This window comes from Pteropus alecto, unplaced genomic scaffold, assembly GCF_000325575.1.
Source record: "Pteropus alecto unplaced genomic scaffold, ASM32557v1 scaffold88, whole genome shotgun sequence".
Lineage (NCBI taxonomy): Eukaryota > Metazoa > Chordata > Mammalia > Chiroptera > Pteropodidae > Pteropus > Pteropus alecto.
Window position 1 is genome coordinate 6,367,990 of NW_006494611.1, and position 23,071 is coordinate 6,391,060.

At 38.0% G+C, this 23,071-nt stretch overlaps 1 protein-coding gene and 1 pseudogene across 25 annotated transcripts in view; both read left to right on the forward strand.

The window, feature by feature from the left end:
- The window catches only part of LPP (LIM domain containing preferred translocation partner in lipoma), a 613,522-nt gene that overhangs the window by 518,598 nt on the left and 71,853 nt on the right, over positions 1-23,071 (forward strand). The gene's annotated exons all lie outside the window — the stretch shown is intronic.
- Positions 7,774-7,926, forward strand: LOC112474240 (annotated as a pseudogene).

The window sequence follows — 23,071 nt, forward strand, 5'->3', positions numbered from 1 at the left end:
TATATATATATATATCTTGAATATTGAATAAACTGCTGATTGTAAGAACCGTGGAATGAGCACCTTCTGTGCGTAAAGGGGTGAGTTCAGTGCTATGGAGGACACAGAGCTGCATGAGACTCAGCCCATGCTCTCACAGAGCCTTCAACTGGATGAGTGAGAAGCACCAGACATGCACACGACTGTAATCGAAGGCATAATTTATCAGAGTGATTCAGGCAGTGGTGAGAGCTCAGAAAAAAAGCACTGGGGGAGGAGGAGACCAGAATCCAGAAAGACCTCCCAGTTGATAGAACATTTGAGCCAGGCTTTGACAGTGGAGTAGGATATGATAAGGGGGAAAGAAAGAAGAAAAATTCCAATTTCTAGTGCATTTTTTCCATGTAAAACAGCCTTTAATCATGTGAATTTCCTACATCATATAGCAGCTAGTTTGTTGTATGATATTTGTGTTGCCTTCACATGGAAGAATATGATTAATTAGCCTTTTTTTCAGAAAAGAATAACTCGATTCCCAATTGCCCAAGTTACTGTTGGAAGGTATTAGGTAATTTCTCTTAATCTCACTTTCTACCAGTTTTCCAACTATGTTAATTATATATCTTTTAGCATTTACCACTTGTACCAATTGCTTAGCATAATAATACCTTATACTTAAATGCATGTGCTCAAAGTACTTCTTTATGGTTGTTTTTCATTTGATGTTCACAACAATCCCACAAGGCAGGTGTTGTTCCTAGATAAATCGTGAGAAAACTGAGGCTCAGAGAAGCCAACCCATAGAGCTAAGAAATTGAAACAGGGTTCTGACATCATTTTCTGGCTATGAATTTAGTTTTCTTACCTCTGCATCTCAGTTGCCTACCTAAATGGTTCTTCAGTCATTTATCCATCCAGTGAATATTTACTTTACCCTCCAAATTTCAAATATGGTAATGGTCATTGCAGGTACAAGGTTGAAAAAGGCACAATCTTCAGTCCTTGAGAAGCTCACCCTTAGAAGGAGAGTCATCCAGACAGACCACCATGTAGAATGCTACGTGCATACTGTGTATATGAACTGTCTGAGGATTGTACAGGGGAGGACATACAAAGACTGAGGGATAATTTTGCAGCTGTTTATCATGTCACAGTCCTATTTCCCCAAGTAAATGGTAAGTGTCTTATCAAGTCATAGGTCTCTGCCTCCCCTGCAGCTCCTTGCACAGACCTTGCACTACTAGGGGCATTCAGTCAATATTTGCTAATAATGATGCTGATGATTTTTACCTCTGACCTCTGGAACACTGGAGCAGTTTTCTGCTGCCCCTTGGTGTAATAGACTTTAATTTACAAATTTCAGTTATCTTTTTAAAAATCATTGTTAAGGAAAATAAACAAGTTTATGAGATAGCTTCTAAATACTAACACACTCAATACAGTAATGATTCTCTGTTTTAACCAGTTAATGCCCAACATTTGTAGTCTAGAGGGTTGTACTTGTATCAACTGTTCTCAAATCAGTGAATTGTAAATCTCATTAGAGGCTGTTAACATACAAAACAGCCTTTAATCAGCCTAAAAAATTCTAATTATTCCCAAGTAGCTAATCATTACTCTTTCATTGATGTTTTAAGTGGTATCAAACAGTCCAACTGTTTTCCACCAGAAGGGGATAGATTTCAGTGCAATTCTGTGGCAAAGAATACCCATATTTTCAAAATTAGGGGGAAATTTTTCCTCAGAACAAATCGTGAATTGCACAAGCTTGGAATTCTGCTGCACAAGGCCTGAACTCTATATTGCTTTATTTGGGCCATATATTACAAACAGACTATTTCCCAGGATATTGATATGTATTTCCTGGTTTCCGAAATCTTACTATCAAGCTTTATGTACAAATATTAATTTGCAAAAATGCTAGAAATAAAGTGAAAATGAAATATTTTCTCTCATACATATATAAAAGAGCTTCCTTTAATCATTTAATTCCCAAGATATAATTAGTCTAATGCTGCTGTAGATAGGAGCTCATTATAAAAATTCAAGGTGAGCAGTCTCTCTAGCTGAAGTGACCTTTTGATTAGGTCTCTCAGCATTTCCTAAAAATGCCAGAATACAGAGTGCATTAGATGGTAAATGAGTAAATTTCCTAAAAACGCTCACGTACAGAGTGATTTGCAAGGTAAATGAGTAAATCAGACTTGACTTACCAAAACACCAAGACACACACCCATGTGTGCATTCAAATACAAGCACAAGCTGGCACAAAAACCAGGAACCCTACCACAAAACAAAGCTTCGTTATATCCTGGGGGGAAATAAAAATTTATGTCTACCACAAAATTATGTTCTTGAAAAATAATATGGAAATTTATAAGCAGAAACTATAGTACTAATTTATCAACCAAATAACAATTTAAATGGAATGAGAAAAGAGTAACTGTAATTTAAAGATTTTTGAATATGGCTCTGTTAAGAGTGTGTGTGTGTGTGTGTGTGTGTGTGTGTGTGTGTGTGTGTGTCTAGGGATGTATTGAATTCGAGAATAATTTATGGAAAGTGCTGCCAGCATGGTATTTCAAATGCTCCACAATTTGAATTTAAACTGTTCAATGGGATCATTAAGATTATTATGCATGTTTTCCAAAGAGTTTGAATTCAAATGACAACTTAAAAAAAAAAAATGTCCTTTAAAAACTGAGGAATGTTATTGCACTTATAGAAATTCATGAAGTTTGAAGTAATTTGCCACCTCCCCTTCTGAAAAAGTACCTGATGATAATGTGCGCAAGAGATAAGGATGTGGAGAAAATGTATATTGCATACAGATTCCCTTGAGGAGTAAAACTGTAAAGCAGACTTTATGGACAACAAATTATTTCATTTAGTACAATTGACAGCAGAAAATCAGGAAAGGATGTAGATCAATGTGAGATCTAATGATGGCAGACTGTCACTGAGTAGTACATAAAAGGCCCCTTCAAACTCATCAAGTATGCCCTTTGGTCTCTTTCTATGGGCGAGTCTTGGAGGTCTACTTTCATTTTGTGCCAGTTAGACAATTGTTCACTTGAACAATTTATAAAAGAAACAGAGGAGTGCTTACTCAAAAGGAGTCTTTTTGCAATGGAATTCGCAGTTATTTTGCAATGGATTTACTATTATGTTCTTTTAAGTAAGCGTAGTTCCAGTGATGGGAAATTTACTAGCTCTCAAGGCAGCTTTTTTTCCTTTGCTGAACTCTCTAAAGGTTATAAGGTTAATTCTTATTATGGACAGAAGTCTGTTTCCACAACATCTACTCATCTGTCCACCACAAAGAAGACAGCTGAGAAGACAGCGAATAATACATCTTCCACATGAAAGCCTTTTGGTTATTTGAAGAAAGTTCTCAAGTCCATCTGAATCTTCCCTTGTGCTGTCTAAATTCTGTTTCCTCCATCCATTTGTTGTCTGTCCTGATATCAAAGCCTCTTACCATCTTGACCACCTTCTTCTGGACCAGTCCAGTATGTCAATATCATTCTTCCAGAGCAGTGCTTAGAATTTCAGTTGTCTTAAATAAAGAAATTGGCCCAATGAGACATGTAGAACTTCATTTAAAAGACAAATAACAACTATAACAAGCAGATTCTGAATTATGTTACATGTTTTAAGATTGAAAGAAAAATTTTTAACCCATTTCCCAATGCTAGTGGAGTAAAGTCACATAAAGTCACAATATTAGATCTTATTCTCTTCCACCTATTTTAAGCAGAAGAGAAATGAGATATATGACATCTATCATTTTCTAACTTACTTTAAAGTATACGTTTCATTACCATCCAGGAGTAACTTAATCATTTCTTTGCACTTTTAGCCTTCAGCACTGTCTTGGTACAGGTGATGTCCATTAATTGTTGAATTAAGGAACAATAAAAATAATCACTATTTAATGCTTTCTACTTTATAAAACATTTCGAACTTAAATTTAAGCTTGGCGTGCAGAGTTTTCGTTATTGTTTGTTTTTGTTTTTAATATGAGAAAATCAAGACTCAGAGGGCTTAAGGGATTTGCTCAAGAGCACAGAGCTCATCAGAGAATTTGAATGCAAGGCATTGTGGCTCTAACCTGTCATTTAGACTAGAGCATCCGTAAGTCAGTTTTCCGTCACTTCCATGGTTTGCCTGAATAGGATATATTTGTAAATGGTTTGAGGGGAGAGAGTGCTCTCTGATTTTTATACACTTGTCAGAGGTGTTATTCAAATTCAAGGACTTTTGGTAAACTTGAAAACAATCCTTTGGATTTCCAGGAGCTGTTAGAGCAGCATTTCTTTGGAACATTGCAGTCTCTCTATCCAAAATAAATCTGCAGTAACGTGCGAGAATGGATAGTCTGTGAGGGCCAGAAATGAGGCAACCTGTGAAACCTTTCTTTAACGGTTCCCAGAAGGCGGCTCCTTTTGTATCCAAATCCATCAGTACTAATGGCAGAAATCAGGCTTCAGTGAAGACCATGATGTTCCCAAATGAATTTGCTGTGGAGTCAAGGGAAGAGTTTAGGCTTGAGGCTCCTAGACTGCAGCAAGTTTCTCCAGCAAGTCGGACACAGTCCTGCAGAAGCACGGGCTTATGCTTAGTCTGGAACTTTTAGTAAAAGTTCAATGCTTCTATTTGGTTCTCCATTCTAGTGAAAATGCCTCCTCGCTCCTGCCTTCTTGACCTCATCTCCATTGCTCTACACCCTTCCCACCTTGGTATTGTTCCCCCGCTGTCTCATCACAGCATTCTGTTTCTACACTCATGGCCTTATTAAATGGAGCCCACTGTTTCTTTTAGAATGCTCCTATAATTGTGCATTTTGATTAAGTGTCACAATCATAACATCCCTTTCTGGTAATCTCAGTACCATGCAGCCAATTCCAGTAATGGAGGAGACACTTTCAGCTGTTAGGCAATGGGTTACACTTTCAAAGGAATTGAGCAATCCCCTTTTCAAGTTGTATTTAAAGTATGAATCTGGATAGTGAAAGGCCCTATAGTGAATGACGACACTGGGGAGCTTTTGGATGAAAGGCCAGTTAGACTGGTCGTGTGTGTATTTGCTTACTGGGCAGAACCCACTGGGAGAGATAAACAGGATTTTCAATCTCTTCATTATGTGAAATGGCTATAACGGTATCTATAAGGGTTTTGTGAATATCAAATAAAACTTCCTGAGACAGTGGCTAGTGCATACTCAGCCCTCCGTAATATGTGCTGTATTAAAAGGAGGGTGGACACTTGATAGAGATCCAAAGAGATTGGACATACCATGTGAAACAGGAATATCTTGCCAGTGGAAGGAAATGGATGGAGACTAGATAATCACTCAATAGAGATGTGGTGAGCAGGACACTTGTCAAGAATAGGGGAGTGGGGAAAATGACCTGTACCAATCTTTGCAACATGAGGGTGGAATGCAGAAAAAGAATTTAAAGTTTGTACATGCTTTCACCAATAGCCCATATAGAATATCCTGTCTTCTTGAGAGTAACATAGTTATTCATGTGCCCTGGGAAATAATATGCTTTAATACTGGCCAATTGCAGAAATACTATGCCTTTTGCAATTAAAGGGACTTGGCTTCACCCGTAATTGCAAATTGACTTTAAGAAGAATCAAGATGCAAAAATCCAAACTCAATGTCTCGTGACATTTAGGACCATCCTTGCTATTTGGCTTAGTTTCCACATACCTGAAAGCTGCAAGGACGTGTATAGAACTCAGCTTTTGAATCAAAAAGACACTGATTTGAGTCCAGACCCTACTGCTTCTACTTTGTGACAGGGTAAGGTTCTTCAGTTTTCTAAAGCAAGGAGGTTGATAGTACTTACCTTGTGGGACTACCCAGAAGATTAAATGAGTTCATGTGGGTTAAGTGACAAACACTGTGCCTTCCTCCTAATAGATATTTAATAAATGCTAGCAGTTCTTACTGAGATTCACCCTGAAGACTCTTACATATATCTTTTCTGGAAAATAGATTATTAATATACCCTGAGAATTTATAATTTCTTCCCTCGATTCTTTGTTTTCCCGTCCTGTTACACTCTCCTGGCAATACTATGATCTGGATGTACCCAACCACTTATCTTTTGCTCATCAAAGCAGCTGAATGTTGGAGAAAAGCACACAGCCAGTCATGTCGATGTCATTAAAAACTGTGAACAAATTCGACTCCCTTTCACAGCCTACATCCTTATGCTCTGCTCTCAACTGTTACCTACGTTCTTCTCTCAACCTTGATTTCTGACTGACCCCATCTCCACTCCTTCCTCCTCAAAGGACAGCTACCTCATTCTTCACAGTGAAAATGGAAGCCACTAGATAATACTCCCTCAGCTTCTGCCATGAAATTTGTACCTGTCTTGCTCTTTCCTTCTGTTCCAGTAGCAGAAGAATCCATCAGATTGTCAGATGCCAGTTAGTCTACACATACGTGCTGATCCTTACCTTCTCAGGACCCTCACTCCACAGGTCATTTGTTCTTTATCCTGTATTTTCTGCCTTTTCTTCTTGATTGGGTTCTTACCATCAACATCTAATGGTGTTCTAGCATGGCGTATATTTTCTCTCCATTGACTCCACAACTCTCTCTAGTTCTTGCTTTCTCTTCTTCGAAGATAGACTCCAGAAAGTTGTTTATTACATATGCTGCCTCCGTTTCCTTACCTCACATTCTGTCTTTTATTCTTCTTGGCCCCTCTCGCCGCCACTCCTACTTAAACTACCCTGACCGAGGACATCTGTGACTTGTGACTGCCAAACCTCTAGGTCAACATTAGTGTTTATATGGCATATCATCTCAACAGGGGATGGCCGTATCATCCTTAAAAAGCTCTTCTCCCAACTTCTTTGGCATCTCCAGCCTTCTGATTTTCTGTTTATCTACTACTCGGTTTCATTTGCTGTTTTGCTCTCTCTTTTGCGACCCTGAAATTGTCTGTTTTTTTTTTTTAAGCTACTTTTATGCCTCAATTCTCTCTTTAGTCATTCTCATTTCCTCTCACACTTTTAGGTACCATTAATATGCTGACATGTCTCAAATAGATACCTTGATGGTATTGTTACTATTTTTTATTTTAGCCATTCTGGTAAACATATAGTGATATTTTGTAGTTTTAATTTCCATTTCTCTAATGGCTAATGATGTTGAACCTCAATGCTAGAATGAATGTGGAGAAACTGGATCACTCACATCTTGCTAGGGGAAATATAAAATGGTACAGCTATTCTGGTGGGAGTTTCTTTAAAAGCTAAACATGCAACCACCATATGACCCAGCAATTGATTCCTGAGCATTCATTCCAGAGAAATTAAGACATGTTTACTGAAAAATCTGTTTATAGGTACTATGTTTGTATATAGGTCCAAACTGGAAACAACCCAGATGTCCTTCAACAGGTAAATAGTTAAACTGTGGTGCATCCTTTCTCTGAACTACTACTCAGCAGTAAAAAGGAATGAATTATTAATACGTACAACTTGGATGAATTATGCTGAGTGGAAAAAGCCACTTATAAAAGGTTACGAATTGATTGATTTCATTTACATAATATTCTTGAAATGACATAGAACTGGAAAACAGATGAGTGGTTGTCAGGGGTTAGAGTTGAGGGGAGGAGTCAGGGACTAAGAACACAGGTGAGAATGGATGTGATTATAAAAAAGCAGCAGGAAGGATCCTTGCAGTGAGAGAACTGCTCTGTATCTTGGCCATGGTGGGAGACACATGAAGCTGTACATGTACTAAAATTGCCTAGATCTATCACTTCTCGGCCTTTTGGCTAAGATCAAGTGTAAAATTGCCTAGATGTAAATATGTGTATATGTGCATGTTTGTACCTGTAAATATGTGTATATGTGCACGTTTGTACCTCTATGCGCGTGCGCGCAGGCGCGCGCGCGCGCGCACACACACACACACACACTCACACAAATAAGCTTTGTCCTCTCTGCTCTCTCACCCCCTACTCACAACTCAGCTGCCTGCAGTTTGACTTCTGTCCCCATCTCTCCACTTGCACTGTCCTACTCAACATCACCATTGGCCTCTTTGATGCTAAATACACTGAGGCCTTTTCAGCCCTTATCTTTCTTGAGCCCTCTGCAGCCTTTAAAGCTGTTGACAGTATCTCTTCAAAATGTTTTCTTTATTTGGCTTATGTGACACTGTACACTCCTTCCTACCTCTCTGCTCACAACTTCCTATTCTTTTTTAACAGATTTCCTTTCTTTTCTTCATCCCTTAAATTCAGTATTTTTCCGAGTTCTACCCTAATCTCTCTTCTGTCTCACTCTACACTCTCTTAAGTGATTTCATCTACTCCCATGAGTACAAATATCATTCATGTGCTGAAAACTTTCTGGGCAAGATCTGCAGCTGATCTCTCTCTCTGAGCTCCAGACTGTGTATCTATCGGCTTACCAGATAACTTTCATAAATAGGCTCACGGGCCCACAAATTCCGCACTTTCAGAACAGAGGCCACAATTCCTTCTTTCAAAGCTGTTCCCCACTGTGTTCGTGTTCAGTGAATGGCACCACCTGGTTGCCCTAACCAAACGTGTGGGGGTTGTACCGATTCCTTCTCTTCTTTCCCTCTCTTATCCATTCACTCACCAAAGTCAGATGTAATACTTTTGCTTCCTTTATATCTGCTTTCATTTACATGTCAAGTTCCTTGAAATCCTTCAGTGACTTTTTATAGCCTTCAAGATAAAGTTCACACGCAGACTGGTATATAAAAAGTCTCTAGCCCCATGCGTACGTGTGTGTGCCCATGTGCACGTGTACATACACACACATCCAAAATGGGGAGGTTGTTACTTATCTTTGGGGCTGGTCAAGTAGTTTTCCTTCTTGTAACACGCAACTTTCTCATTTCCAAATCCATCACTGAGCCAAGAATTATCCTCCTTCGGGCCTCAATTTAGATATCACTTTTCCCTCAAGAGTGAGTGTGATTCTTGTGCCTTATCCTCCCCAGGGTTCTGTGATAGCATCTTCTGCTCTTCCCCTATCATACCACTTAGAACTTAAAACAATTGTATTTAAATTACCTATTTATTTCTCATGTACCCCATTAGCTATAAACTCTCCCTAAGGGCAGAGGTGATATCTTGTTCCTCATTGCATGCCATAGTAAGCACTCAATAAGTGTATCCTGACTGATGGATTATTACTGAATTGAGCAAAGATGAGATCACTGGCTACAAAGCCATATGCATAAGCACTAAAGGGGTAGCTGTGGGGTAAATGATCATGTACTGGATAAATGATCCCAGTTTCTATAACCCTGCTGCGCAGTCCCTGATTTCCAAACCATTTAGTCATTTCCTCTGAATCTTGCCAGTACTCTTTTCAGTTGTTTTCTCAAGCTCTCTCCTACCTTGTATAAACCAGAATGAATCAGGGTCTAGCCGAAGCTGACTATAAGTGTTGCGTCATCAGCCTTTGGAGCCTCTTTTCATTTTGTGTGGCTGCTACTCTATTGGCTGGCTCATTGCAGTAGGACCTTGCTGATCTTCCCAGTCTGTGATCCCTCTAACCTCAGTTGTTATTGCAACCTAATACGTTACCTCATCCATAGTGAGTCGGGGGCGGGGGGCGGGGGTGTTTGTTTGTTTGTTTTTTAACCGTTACTGTAACATGTCTGGCTTAATGGAAAGTACATTGAACTGGAAATCAGGAAAGCAGGCTCCCCTGACTCCACTGACTAGGGGGCTGCCCTGGAGCAATTGACTCTGCCTGTCCATTTACAAAAAGATACCCAGAATCCCTTTAAAGGGTCTTTTTATTGTACAGCAGTAAGCACTTATCTTAATCTGTCTCACTTTGTGGCCAAATTATATATGTCAAATGATGTGAAACATTCGGCTGCTTGAAAAGTAAGGTAAATCTGTATGTGCTGTAAAATTTACCCAAGAAAAACTAGTTTAAGAAAAAAACAAGGTGCAGAACGGTACATAAAGGATCACATTTGTGTTTAAAGAAAAACTTTGAAAATAGGTGTTATATATGAATGCATATGTGTATGTGTGTGCATCCACCCCCCCACACACACACACATACACACATATATACAGACATAGAAAAATTATAGGGATAGCCAAATTTTTCATAGTTACCTCTGAGAAGGAGTTTTACTTTTCACTTTATATTCTTCTGTGCTAATTAATTTTTAAAATGAATATACATACACATGAAATTTCAAAAAGTTAGTATCTTGCATAGACAGCTTTTCTTACTTCCATGGTTTTCATTAATTTGCTAACTTAATTGACCTAAGTAGAAAAATCTTAAAGAAAATAAAAACATTTCATAAGCTTTAGATTTATGACTTTTAAAGTAAAAAAAAAAAAAAAAATTAATAATCTTACTCAGTAAGTCAGAATTCCCACCTTTTACCCCAAAACTTAATAGTAAGCAGGTAACTAATATTTGGCCTTTCCTTCACCTTATGATCTGTCCACAGTCATGAAGTGCAGGCCTCAAAGTAGAGGGGCCACTGAGAGGCCACTCATCACCTCTCAACAGTAGCCTCATTCTGCAGACCAGGGCCCTATATCTGGGAGAAATGAGTGCCCGTACACTCCTTGCTCCCTCAGGGCTCTTTGCCACCTAGAGTCATGCACTTGCCTCCTACTCCTTCCTAAAGGAAGAATGATCTTTTCAGAATTCAAAAGTCTTCGTGCCGCTCCCCTTTTTAAAACTCTTCCGTGGCTTCCTCTTCCCAATGTTCTCTGTCCCTAGTTATTCTGTATATAAAAGTGAAGTTTCTTAATATATTTTAATATGCCTTTGTGTATGTGACCTTTTGTCACTGACCTTGAGCCAGTGATGTATGTACTGAGTGTAAGAGCTCCTGAGACTAAGTAGCTGAGATAAGACAGACCCTTTGGATCTTTATAGTCTCATCACTTCACTCTATGTTCTGATCACATTGGGCTACTTTCAGTTTTCCTGGTGCACCATGATGGGTCTGCCCATGGCCATTGCGCATAATCTTTTTTTGCCTATAACACTCTCTGCCAGGCTCTTCACTGGCCAACGCCTTTTCATCCTTCAGGTTTCAGCTGATTTTTCATGTCCTCCATGGAGCCTCCCTGGCCTCTCCAGACTGTCCTGCTGATATGTGCTGCTCACAGCACTCTGTGTATCTCCGTTCATAGCACCTATTATTTTTCAGTATGGATTGAGTTTCACTTATCTGTACCCCACTTTTCGAAGACAGGGAAAGTTTCCATCCTCCACTTATATTAAGGACACTAGTGTATACCCTGCCATAACCTGGCGCCTCACACACAGTAGATGTTATATTAGTGTATACTGAGTGAATGAGCTCTAGACAAGACAACTCCCATGATTTCCGAACCCAAGCTCCCTGCCTTTGCTCCTATAACAGGCTTTCTTCCCGCAGCCTTCCTCCTGTTCTTTTTCCTTAACTGAAGCACCGTGTACAGCCTAATCATGTATATCCTATTCTCAGAGTTTTTAGGACAGAATAAGAATTATCAATTGAACATCTTTAAAGATTTTAACAGAAAGAGTAAAATGCCCGGAATGGTTCTTGCTTTAAATATTGTTTTCCATCTTTCCTAGTTTCGACTCCAATCAAATGGGATCAGCATGTGACAATCAACATTGATGGCTTTTGGGATCAGCACCATAATAACTCTTCTTTCTTCCGTTAACACAGGCTCACTACCTCCGCCTCAGATTGTGCCGGGCATTACCAGTTCTGCCACTGCGGAGAAGCAGAGCGATGAATCCTTCCTTTCTGTTTAAGGTTTCAGTAAACCTCCCTTTAAAAGTCTTGAGAAAAGAATTCATATTTGCACTGGCCGGATTTTAGAATCGCTCCTTCTCTCTTCTAAAGGGCTACTGTTTTCGTGGCGGAACCACCTTCTCTGATGCAGTGCAGTGCAGTGGAAACTATCTAAAAATCACCAGCTTTCTTCTAGGAGTAAACAAATCTACCTGGCTGACTTGGAAACAGAGGAGAAATAGCAAAGCACAAGCAAGAATAGATTAATATGACCCTCCTTTTCCACACTCACTCATAGTATATGCTGAAATCAGAAATAAAGTAAAACCAAAGCAAATTCCTCTGGTCAGTCACCCCACTCTGCTAATAAGATTTTTGAGATACAGAAGGCACTGCACTGGGGTATCAGCTGTATGGATAGTATAAGATAAGGATGATGCAACATTTAGTTTAAAACTTCCTCACCTTTTAGTGGGAGGGAAGATTTTTATAAAGAGTGGAAGCAACAGCATCTTGAAGCTTCTGTAGAGGGGAAAACGTCAAAGCTGTGGACAGCGAGTGAGTGTGCCTCTAGTCCCTCTGGTGGGCACTGGTCCACATCACAGGGAGCCCAGCTGTGGTGGCTGTTAGCTTCAGAGGGGCTGGCAGGCAGCAGTCAGAGGCACAGGAAAGTGGGGGTTTTTTTGTCTGTTCGTTTCTTTCTTTCTTAGAAAGCTAGAAGGAAGATTGTAAAGATAAAAGAGTCAAGTCTCCCTTCCCCATTGTAATGAGTGAAATTGAGGCCTAGAGGAGGGATATAAGCAATCATTTCACTTATGTTCAAAGCCAGAGTCACCACCAGCCTTCTCTATAAGTGAAGCCTACTCATACGGGGTCATATGAGCTTATTAATTAGCAAAGGGTAGGCAGGGCCCCTTGGAAGCTGGCTTCTTCCTCATATGGGTGAGTGGGCAGCTTTTCTAGTCTCCCATCCAACTGGTTTCAGAATCTTACAAAGAACCTCAAGGAGAACTTGCACCCTTGAGACAGAGCCGGTAACAAAGATCCCTGCCCTCATGGAGTTTGCCTTTCTCATGCCTATAAAGAGTTTTAGGCTGCTCCTGTGTGATAAATAAAATGGCTTGTTGGTATAATTTCCTTTGGAGGTGTTGTGCAGGACATAAGGTCTTCTTTTAGCTGACCTCCAGCCCAGCATTTCTCACCAAGACTTCATCAACCTCCAACTTGGGATATTCAAATAGTGAGTGAAAATCATGACAAGATAATGTTCTTTCTTCAGGAAATGAATTGAGCTTGATTTTAGAGGCTGTTTTGGACAGATCTTTATAAACACTATTACATTTTATTCCCTGCAGTATTCCTATATAGATAATTTATATTAATAGTTGATGGAGATGTGTCTCACTGTTTCTCAACTCTGGCTGCACATTAGAATCGCCAAGACATTTATTTTTTAAACTCCGGTTCCATTCCAGAATAACAAAATCAAAATTCTTAAAAGTGAGGCCTGGACATTGACAGTATATTATTTCAAATCATTTAATAATCAAATATCACATTAAAGTATGATTTTTAATGACTCATTTGCAGAGAAGATAATTTCCAAGTCCCCACGTGCCACCTGAATAACAAGTGAATTTAGAGGTCTTTTTCCCCCCTCAAATTTTCTAGCATATTTTGCAACTATAGCTTAAGTGACTCTGTGATTCTCCCCCATCACTCTTATCTTGCTCCCAATTTATATTTAGCTGTATTCCTATTAGAAGTCAAGGAGGGACAAATAGAAGAAAGTAACTTTTTTAAAACTCATTTATTTAAGTGTTAGAAGAAAATTCATGGAAATAAAAACAGGAGATTTGGGGTTCAGCACAAGGAAGAATTTTATAACAGTACAGGCTGAGAAGAACTACCTCAAGTTGTCTTCATGCATTATCTCTTACAAAGGTCTTGGGGGAGAGGCTGGGGATGACCTGTGATGACTGATTGCTCTCTGCATTGCCTAGGAGCTAGACAAAATGGCCCCAAGATCCTGTCCAGCCCTGGGAATCTACAATAACTGAAAAAATAGAGCAGTAAAACTGGGTAGAAAAGCCATGTTAGAAGCAGATTTGATTCATCAAATTGAACTTTATGCTCTCATCTCAAGTATTCTTGAGAAAAATAACAACAAATAAACAATTTTCTTAATTTCTTGCCCTACGTATTAGTTGAGACAAATAATGCTAACTGCTCCCAAATCTCAGTGAAATAGTTTATTTCTCTCTGATAAAATCCAATTGGATATGTGGCAAATGAATTCCACTTTGGGAATTAGGGGCTTTGGCTTATTTCATCCACTGGCTCCATCATTCCCTAGTACATAGAGATCATGTGCTAGATTCTCTGCATCTGTCGGATGAGGAAAGAGAGAGCATCAAAGATCTCATGAGATGAGGGGCTGGGGAGATGATTATGGCCAGATTGGGAAATGTGGCATAATGTTCCTCCTATACTCACATTCCATTGGCTGGGACTCAGTCACTTGGCTACAGTTGCGAAGAATGCTTGGAAATATAGCTATACTCTGTGCTCTCAAAGAAGAGGAAGTGGTTTGGTAGTTATCTAGCTAGTCTCTGCCATGCTTTAATCATCACTACCACCACCACTATCATCATCATCATCATCATCATCATCATCACAGCTCATTTTGAATCAGTATACTTTCCTGGAATTTACCAAATCAAACTTTTTGGTGTACTTAGCTTAACAAAGTATGTAAAAGATACATGTCTGATACAATATAATTTATTTTTAGTACTGTATGTGTTTTCTATTTTAGTCTGATTTAATATAATGACTAACAAATAAGATTCAGTTTTCTTTCAGCTAGATAATTTAAACTCTAACTCCTCCAGGTCCATCCACAATTGGGCATGCACTTTATTTTTGAAGAAGAAAATGTTTATTCAGTTATTCAACAAATATTATCAGTTGAGAGCCTACCACACGCCAGTGACTAGATATTCGGTGGATGTGAGTGAAATAAGACAAGCAGCCTACCCTCAGGAAGTTTGTATTCTATTAAGGGAGATGGACAAAGTGTTTTAAAAGAAAAGAGTGTTGTCTTTAAAAAATTAAAACAAATGAACCTGACCTAGACAGAGGGGTCAAGAAAGCATTCCTGAGGAAGTGCTGGTTCACTGAGCTATGAAGAATGAGTAGGAGTTTAGACATCACAGACAGTGGAGCACGCTGGTTTGAGGAACCGAAAGAAGGCCCATGTGGTTAGAGCTCAGCAGTTGAGGGGGAATCATGAGGCAAGATGAGTTTTCAGAGCTAGACCATGACGGACTTAGGCCATGCTAAGGATTTTGGCTTTTCTCCCAAAGTAAAGGAAAGCCCAGTCATTTCATTACTTCTCACACCATTCATCCATCACAGGCTTTTCCTGAAATGTCTTTGGCAATAGGGAAGATATGGAAGCAACAGCACGAGTAAGAGAATGGCAGAACCTTTTCTCTGAGTGTTGTGGCTTTTAGCCACACACCCTGTGTTCTACATCTCTCCGGCTCTCCTCATTGTTTTCTGGAGCTAAAAGTAAGACAAGCTTGAAGAAAACATGGCTTAGTTAAGAATACAACCTGAACAGTGAAAGGTTTTTTCTGTTCCAAATGTGAGCTGTCTGTATTTTCTACTACATGATTTAGTAGGAAGACACTTTGGTTTTGGAGTCATATTTCTAGACCTTTCCTCTGCTAGCCAGCTCCATCTTATCAGCAACTTTCCAGCAGTTCTTTTCAGAAATGGGTCTAGATTACAGCCTTCTGATTCCTAGTTCAGGATACTTTCCATTTTTCCACACAGATCCAATTGTAGTTCTCCCTTTTCCATGATCTTGAAAACATCCCTTCTGACCAAACTAGGACTCTTATTCTTCATCCCTTTTTCTCCTTACTGAGATACCCTTCTTTTCCTCCTAACACTTTGAACTAACTTTAAAATTGGAGATCAAGTCTCTCATCTCCACAAAATCTGCCCTGACAACAAATAGGTTGATTTTACTTTCTTCTCCCTGGATGGAAAAGCTGCTTGAGGGAATTATCTTCAGATAGTTTTCTTGGAAACACAACACTAGGCTCTGGACTAGTGGTCAGTGGGCTTTGGTGAATTAACAAAACAAGGGGAAGACAGAAACTGACAAGACACAAAGTCTTTGTTGCGGGTTTGTTAGAAAACCATGGTCAAGCTATTGAGTGCTCATCCTCGGTTTGATAACAGATAAGCAGATGCACCCCACATATATGTAGTAATACATCCCATGCAAAAGGATTGAAGTTCATGATGATTCAGTTGTGGTAAGGCATTTTGCAATTAATCCAGTTGATCCTGTCCAGGCTACCTGATACCATTCATTCCTACAGACTAAAATCATGGAATCTTCTAGACTTCTAGATATAGAAGAGTTGGAGAGATCAAAGTCTTGCATATGACCCATTTATCCAGTCTCATCTGATTTCACACATTCTACACTTACAACTGTCCTGACATGCTTTGTATTCCCCAAAAGGTTCTACCCTCCGAATCATCTGCTTTTCCTCTTTCTGTGCCATGCAGTGAAATGCCTTTTCCCACATCTTTATGTCTAAATCTTACATCGATACCACCTCATCTTTGAGGCCTCCATTTGTCTCACCATTTGGAAGTAATCACTCCCACTCTCACTTTATAATGTAGACTATCTTAACTTGTATCCTTATGCATTTATACTGTAGGTCTTATGTTCTCTACAAGGGCAACTTTTGAGAGAAGGGCTTGTAGCTTACTTAAGTTTGTATTTATTTCCTAGAGCTCCTTCTAGTGGGAAAAATGTTTTGAGGTCAGTTAGAATTAAGTTCAAATAGAGATTTATGATTAAAACATTTATTTATCACCTTAGACAAATGTCTTACCTATCTAATCCTCCTAAATTCTTCACAAGGAGAATGGGAATATCTCATGGTTAAGGAATAAATGAGAAACTTATAGGAGAATTCCTGATCTGGTGCCTTACTTATGATAGATAACCAGAAGAAGTACTTTATATCTTGCATACATTTCTGTGTCTGTGGTTGGAATATAATGTTTATTTAAAATACAAAATAAATTTTCCATAAGTAATAATGATCATTTTAAATTCTATGAATAATTATATGGTATATTTCAATCCCATTGTATGGCTACTGTGATCCAGTCTATTTCATAGAAGAGAAAACTGAGACTTAGAGATGTTTAGTAATTAGTCCAGGTTAGCATGGATATCAGGGGAAATGGAACTTGAACTCAAGCATTCAGACTCCAGGACCTATGCTCTTGATACAGCTTTCTGGATACTTTCTCTATATTGAATTATCACTTAATAGACAATGCAACTCAAAAAACTGGCCCTGTCCAGGGACATAATAAAGTCTATTTACTATCTCATATATTCAAAGATAAATCTCAGTTCTCCACTAAGCTGCCTTCTCTGCAAGGTAAACATCCCGTTCTACCTTTCCTCGCAGGTCAGGTTTTCATCTCTGCCCCTGTTTCTCTCGATCTCTCTGCCCTGGACAGGCTCCAGTTCTTTTACGTGCCTCTTAAAGTATAACATATAGTTGCTCTGAAATAACACTTGGAAGGAACACTTTAGTGAGGCCTTAATGTAACCACTTGTTGACTCGGGTCAAGCACTTGCAATAACTTGGGAAGCCCAAGATGGGATGATGCCGAATAGAAATAATGGAATGATGCCTAAGGGAAGGGAGATTTCACCCTCTGTGGAGCCTCTACATGTTTAGATTTTATGAACCCTGTCACTTGATGGTGAATTTTCTTGCTCAGTATCGGAAAATACAGCTGCAGTTGGGGATCCACCCTCTTCACTTAAAAGGGTGATTAACTATTTGTGATGAATAATTATTTAATTGCCAGTTCAGCTACATGTGTGTAGTTGTTTTGCTTCTTTTCCCTTCAATGTAAGCCAAGTCTTCTCAATAATAAAAATAATCCAGAATTAGTCAACTGCCTTTTAACAGATTTTCATTCAGTCTGGCAAAGTGAGAAGGTTCCAATTTTACAACATCACCTTTAGCTCAAAATAAATAAATAAATAAATAAAAGCTCCCACTCATGCAGTGAGATTTTTAACTCTCACGGCGACTCCTGTTAATAAAGTCTTTCCTTCATTTTGAACATTTTTCTCTATCTTTGGATAAAAATTTAATAAGGAAAAGCTATTGCTCTTTTAATACCCATTTAACCTTTATATTTGCGACAGATACAAAACCACTTAAAATTTAAACCTCTCTTTTTATGGGCTTGGATGCTGAACCACTTTTTCTGAGAGATATTTTTCTTAAGAGTTATAGAAGCATTACATGGGGGTCGCTACAAACTTTCAGGCTTCCAGATTCACTGCTTTCCATTTTCATGTCCTCTTCACCTATTATTTTAACAGTGACTTGCTGTTTTAAGGAAGTTCTTTATTAATGCCACTAAATCCTTTGTTATTTGTTGTTGGAATCCTTTTTTATTTTTGTTATCAGAAGTATTTAATGTGTTCTGTCTTCGGAATGTGTAAGTGCTGATTTTCCAAGAAAGTGTGCGTGCCACCTTCATTTTATAGGCTTTGTCAACAAAAGGGTATGTAAATGGGGTTCAGAATACCCTCTTGCACTTAGATATAGCTTAGGCTTACGTTTCCTAATTCAAGCAACTTATATGTAGAAAGGCAGCATGCTATACAATACAGCATTATTTTTTTAATAATAAAAGTAATTCATGTGCTAGTAAAAGATCAAATTATGTAAAAATATCTAAAATAAAAAATGAAATTCTTCTCAACTCTTCTCCTTAGAGGAAGCCATTGTTAACAGTTTTATGTATCTAATTCCAGAATCCAGAATTTTTATGCAGTATCAACACGTATATGTGCATATGTATACACATAGACAGTAGTATACATATTGTTCTGAATCTTGCCTTTTTTTTTTCTTAACAAGATATGATGTCATCTTTCTAAAAATGATAGTACATATGGGTTACCTTTCCTTTTCAATAATGCCATAGTATTCTATAGGATGCATGAACCATTACAATCATTTCTCTGCTGGTGGGTATTTACATTGTTTCCTTTTTTTTTATCATTAAAAGTAAATATCTTTGTGCAATTATCTTTACGCAATTTTGAGACTTTCGGTAGGATAGATTTCTACAATGAGCTTGCTGAGTCAAAAATGTACGTACATTACCATTTCGATGCCTACTGAAGTAACCCTTGTTCATTCTTCTCAAATGTGTTTAAGAATATCTGATTCCACATACTCTCACTAACTTCGAACATGTTAATCTTTTAAATTTCTGCCAAAAAGATTGTCTAAATATAGGATCCCATAGTTTTCTTTTATATTTTTATATTTTTTAGTGGGTTTAGCATCATTTCATATGTTTAATAGCCACTTGCCTATTTATATCCTTTGTCCATTTCATTGGTGGGGTTATTCAAGTTTTCCTTATTAATGTATTGAAATTTATATGAGTTTTAACCTTTTGTAAGTGGTTATTTTGAAACTGCTCCACAGAGCCCTTTGAGTTCCTGGGAGAAGGCCATGAGTGGGAAGAAGTGGCCTGGCTGGCAGGGCTCTCCAGACCTCTACCTCCCATTCCTTATTCCAACCACACATAAACACTATCAAACAAGGTAGCCCAATTTTAACCTGCATTTCATGTTGGGCTTTGGGCCTGATTAAATAAAGGCCCTGGGAATAAAAAGATGTTCAAAAAAGCAAAACAAACAAACATACAAAAAATACTGCTATGGGAGGAAGAGCCCTAGATTTGTCATTAAGTGATCTGTCTCAGGCATTTTCAAATTGGAAGAACCTCTCCTGAGAGATGAACTGTTAAGTTCTTTTTTTTTTTATTTTGAACACCAATATCAAACTATGCATTAATATATGTTGACATATATAAAATGCTGTGTTCACGAATTCTGTACCTTACTACTAATATGTATTTTATTCTTTATAATAGCTTGAACATATATTTGAAAGTAGAGGTATACATATATATATATAGACAATGCTTAGGGCTTATTTATTATCATTTTGATGCTTATTTATTTGTTTATTATCCATTATCTTATTAGATGTTTCATTCATTTGAGGATTCTGGTAACTCAAGGCCCAACAGGAAAATGCTGCCCACAGTTGTGAGTAACTCTTTGGGCCAAGCTTTCAGTTCTGTAAGTGGAGAGTGAATCTTTGAAGGCACTCAGCCAGTCAATAAGAGAGTGGTACCCAGATCCTTAGTGTTTTAGCTCCCAGAAAAGTGTACTTTTCCTCACTTTACCACCCTTGGTTGGTTAATCTTGGGCAGATCTTCTTACCATTTTTGAACCTCAGTTCTTCCTTCTGTCTTTGAATGAGTACTAAGGTATGCATCATTATCCTGGCTAGGGAAGAGTTGGTGGGATAATGAATGCTCTTACCTTTTGTGAATAGCATAGTACCTTATAAAAATGTGAGTAACAATCCAAGTACCTGTTGCCTTTATTATGGCGTTAAAAGTAGAAATACTACTTTGAATAGTCACTATGGTAATTAAATATGTTTTGTTTTTAGCGTAGTCCCATATCATGGAGACCAGTATTGATATTTCAGCTTTGGTCTCCTCTGAAATGGACTTGAGTTTTTCTAGTTTCATTTTTTAGATTTGAAAGGAAGGTGTGTGTGGCAGGGAGTAGATGTAGCTGTGGCTCTCATTCTTTCATTTTCTCTGAAATAAGAGCAGAGTAATAACTCTAAATACCAAGGTAGAAGCCTGAGAGCATTCTTTAGATTGCTTCTTTCTGAGTTTGTTCTTTTAAGAAGGGCCTAATTTCTGTAGTCATCTACAAGACTCCTTTGCACCAGTTTAATCTTTAAATAAGGCTTATCATAACAGATTTATTCAAAGACTTATTCAAAACAGATTTTTTAAAATGGGAAAGTGGTAGATATTTATATTATAAGATAATTTACTCTTGTATACTCAAAAATCTCCTTTATTCCTTTTAAAAATTCTACTTATCTAGAGTCATTTCACAATTATTCATTCAGTTCTTTCAGAGGATATTCCATTGTCTTTGGATGCATCAGAGAATAAAACAGCAGAAATCCCTGCCTTCTGGTGCTTACATTCTAGCAGGAAAAGACATACAACGAACAATAAACCTAACATGAAAGTAAAGTATATGGCATATTTGAAGGTAATATATGCAATGGAAAAAAGAGTAAGCAGAGTAAGAAGAACCTAGAGTGCATTACATATGGAGGCTGCAATTTTTAGTTGGGTGATCAGGTAGACTTCTTTAAGAAGATGATCTCTGACCAGTGAATTGAAGATGGTGAAGCAGGATGTCATGTGCTAAAGACTCTACGTCTGGAGCGTGCCTTCACTGTTGGAAGAATATCAGGGATGAAAAAGTGAGAGAGCTGGGAAGTCATAGGAAATATCAGAGTGGTAATTTGGAAAGAGCACTGATCTTTTAGATCCTTTTAAGAATCCATTAAGGAGCATAATACTTATATTATGTGAGGTTTAACACTATCCCAGTTTACAGAATCAGTGACAGAAATGCAGTTTATTTATCTCAATCTCTGCTATAAAACATTAAACTAACTAAATTTAACCTAAGAAACATCAAGCTGCTACTTTCTTTTAAGCAAGGGATCAAAATGGTCTAGTTGAACCTTGTTTTATGTATGAAAACTGAGTCACAAGGGAAGACTATTAAATGCCATTAAAGCAACCAATGAGTGTTTTGTATATTGATCATGTATCCTGTGAACTTATTAAACTAGTTCGTTAATTCTAGGTTCTTTTTCTTTTTCCAATGGGGGTGGTTGTAGTTAATGGAAAAAGTCATATTTTATATGAATGGAGATAACTTCATTTATTTCATTCAAATCTATGGCTTTTTCGCTTCTTGTCCTATTGCACTAGCTAGGACCTCTTTTGAAATATCAAATAGAAGTAGTGGGAGTGGACATTCCTGCCTTATTCCCAGAATTAGGGGAAAGCATTGAGTCTTTTGCCATTAAATATAATGTGAGATGTAGGGCTATTATAGATGCATTTTTATCAAGTTGAGGAAGTCCCCTTTTATTCCTAGTTTCTGATAGTTTTAATCATGAAATGGTGTTGAAGTTTGTCAAATGACTTTCTCCGTCAGTTGACATGGCAATGATATTTCTCTTTTATAGCCTATTAATATGTGAGTGGCATTAATTTTGTATCGGCCTTGCATTCCCAAGATAAACCCACCTTGGTCATGTTGTACTAATCATTTTACATATTGTTGGATTTAATTTTCTAGTAGTCTGTTGAGAATTATTGTATCTATGTTTATGAGGGTTATTGGTGTGTACAGTTGACCCTTGAACAACACAGGTTTGAATTGCACGAGTCCACTTTTACATGGATTTTTTTTTTCAATAAATATAGTCAGTTTTTCATATCACCAGGTTTCACAACTGCAGATTTGAACCAACTGCAGATCAAAAACAGTACTTCCAATCCACAGTGGGATGTGGAGGGTCGACTATATGTGTTGCTCTACATCATTCTGTATATGAGACTTGAGAATATGCGGATTTGCTAGGGAAGGGGTAGAGGGGGGATCCTCGAACCAATCTCAGTGGATACAGAAGTTTTTGGAAAGTCAAAGTTATATTCATATTTTTGACTACATGGGGAGGCGAAGGAGTCAGAATCCTAATCTCTACATTGTTCAAGGTTCAACTGTAGTTTTCTTTTTTGTAATGTTTTTGTCTGGATTTGGTATCAGGCTAAAGCTAGCCTCATAAAAGGTGGTGACAAGTGTTCCCTCCTTATATTTAGGAAGAATTTGTGGGGATTGATATTATTCTTTGAATGTTTGGCAGATTTAGCTAGTAAAGCCATCTGGACCTGGAATTTTCTTTGTTAGAAGGCTTTTATCTGCAAATTTAATTTATTCTTAAGTGAACTTTAACAGTTTACACCTCTCAAGAAATTGGTCTGCTTAAGAGGCTGCATTTGTAGGCACAATGGTGGCTTACAGTATTCCCTTGTCGTTTGATGTTTGTAGGTACTGCAGTGCTGTCCCCTCTCTCATTCATGATATTTATAATTTATGTCTTATCTAATTTTTTTTTTCCTTGATCAGTCTAGAGTTTATCAATTTTAATTTTTTTCTTGGAAGAATCAGGTTTTGGTCTCATAGATTTCTCTATTGTCTTTCTGCTCTCAATTTCATTGATCTTTGCTGTACAATTT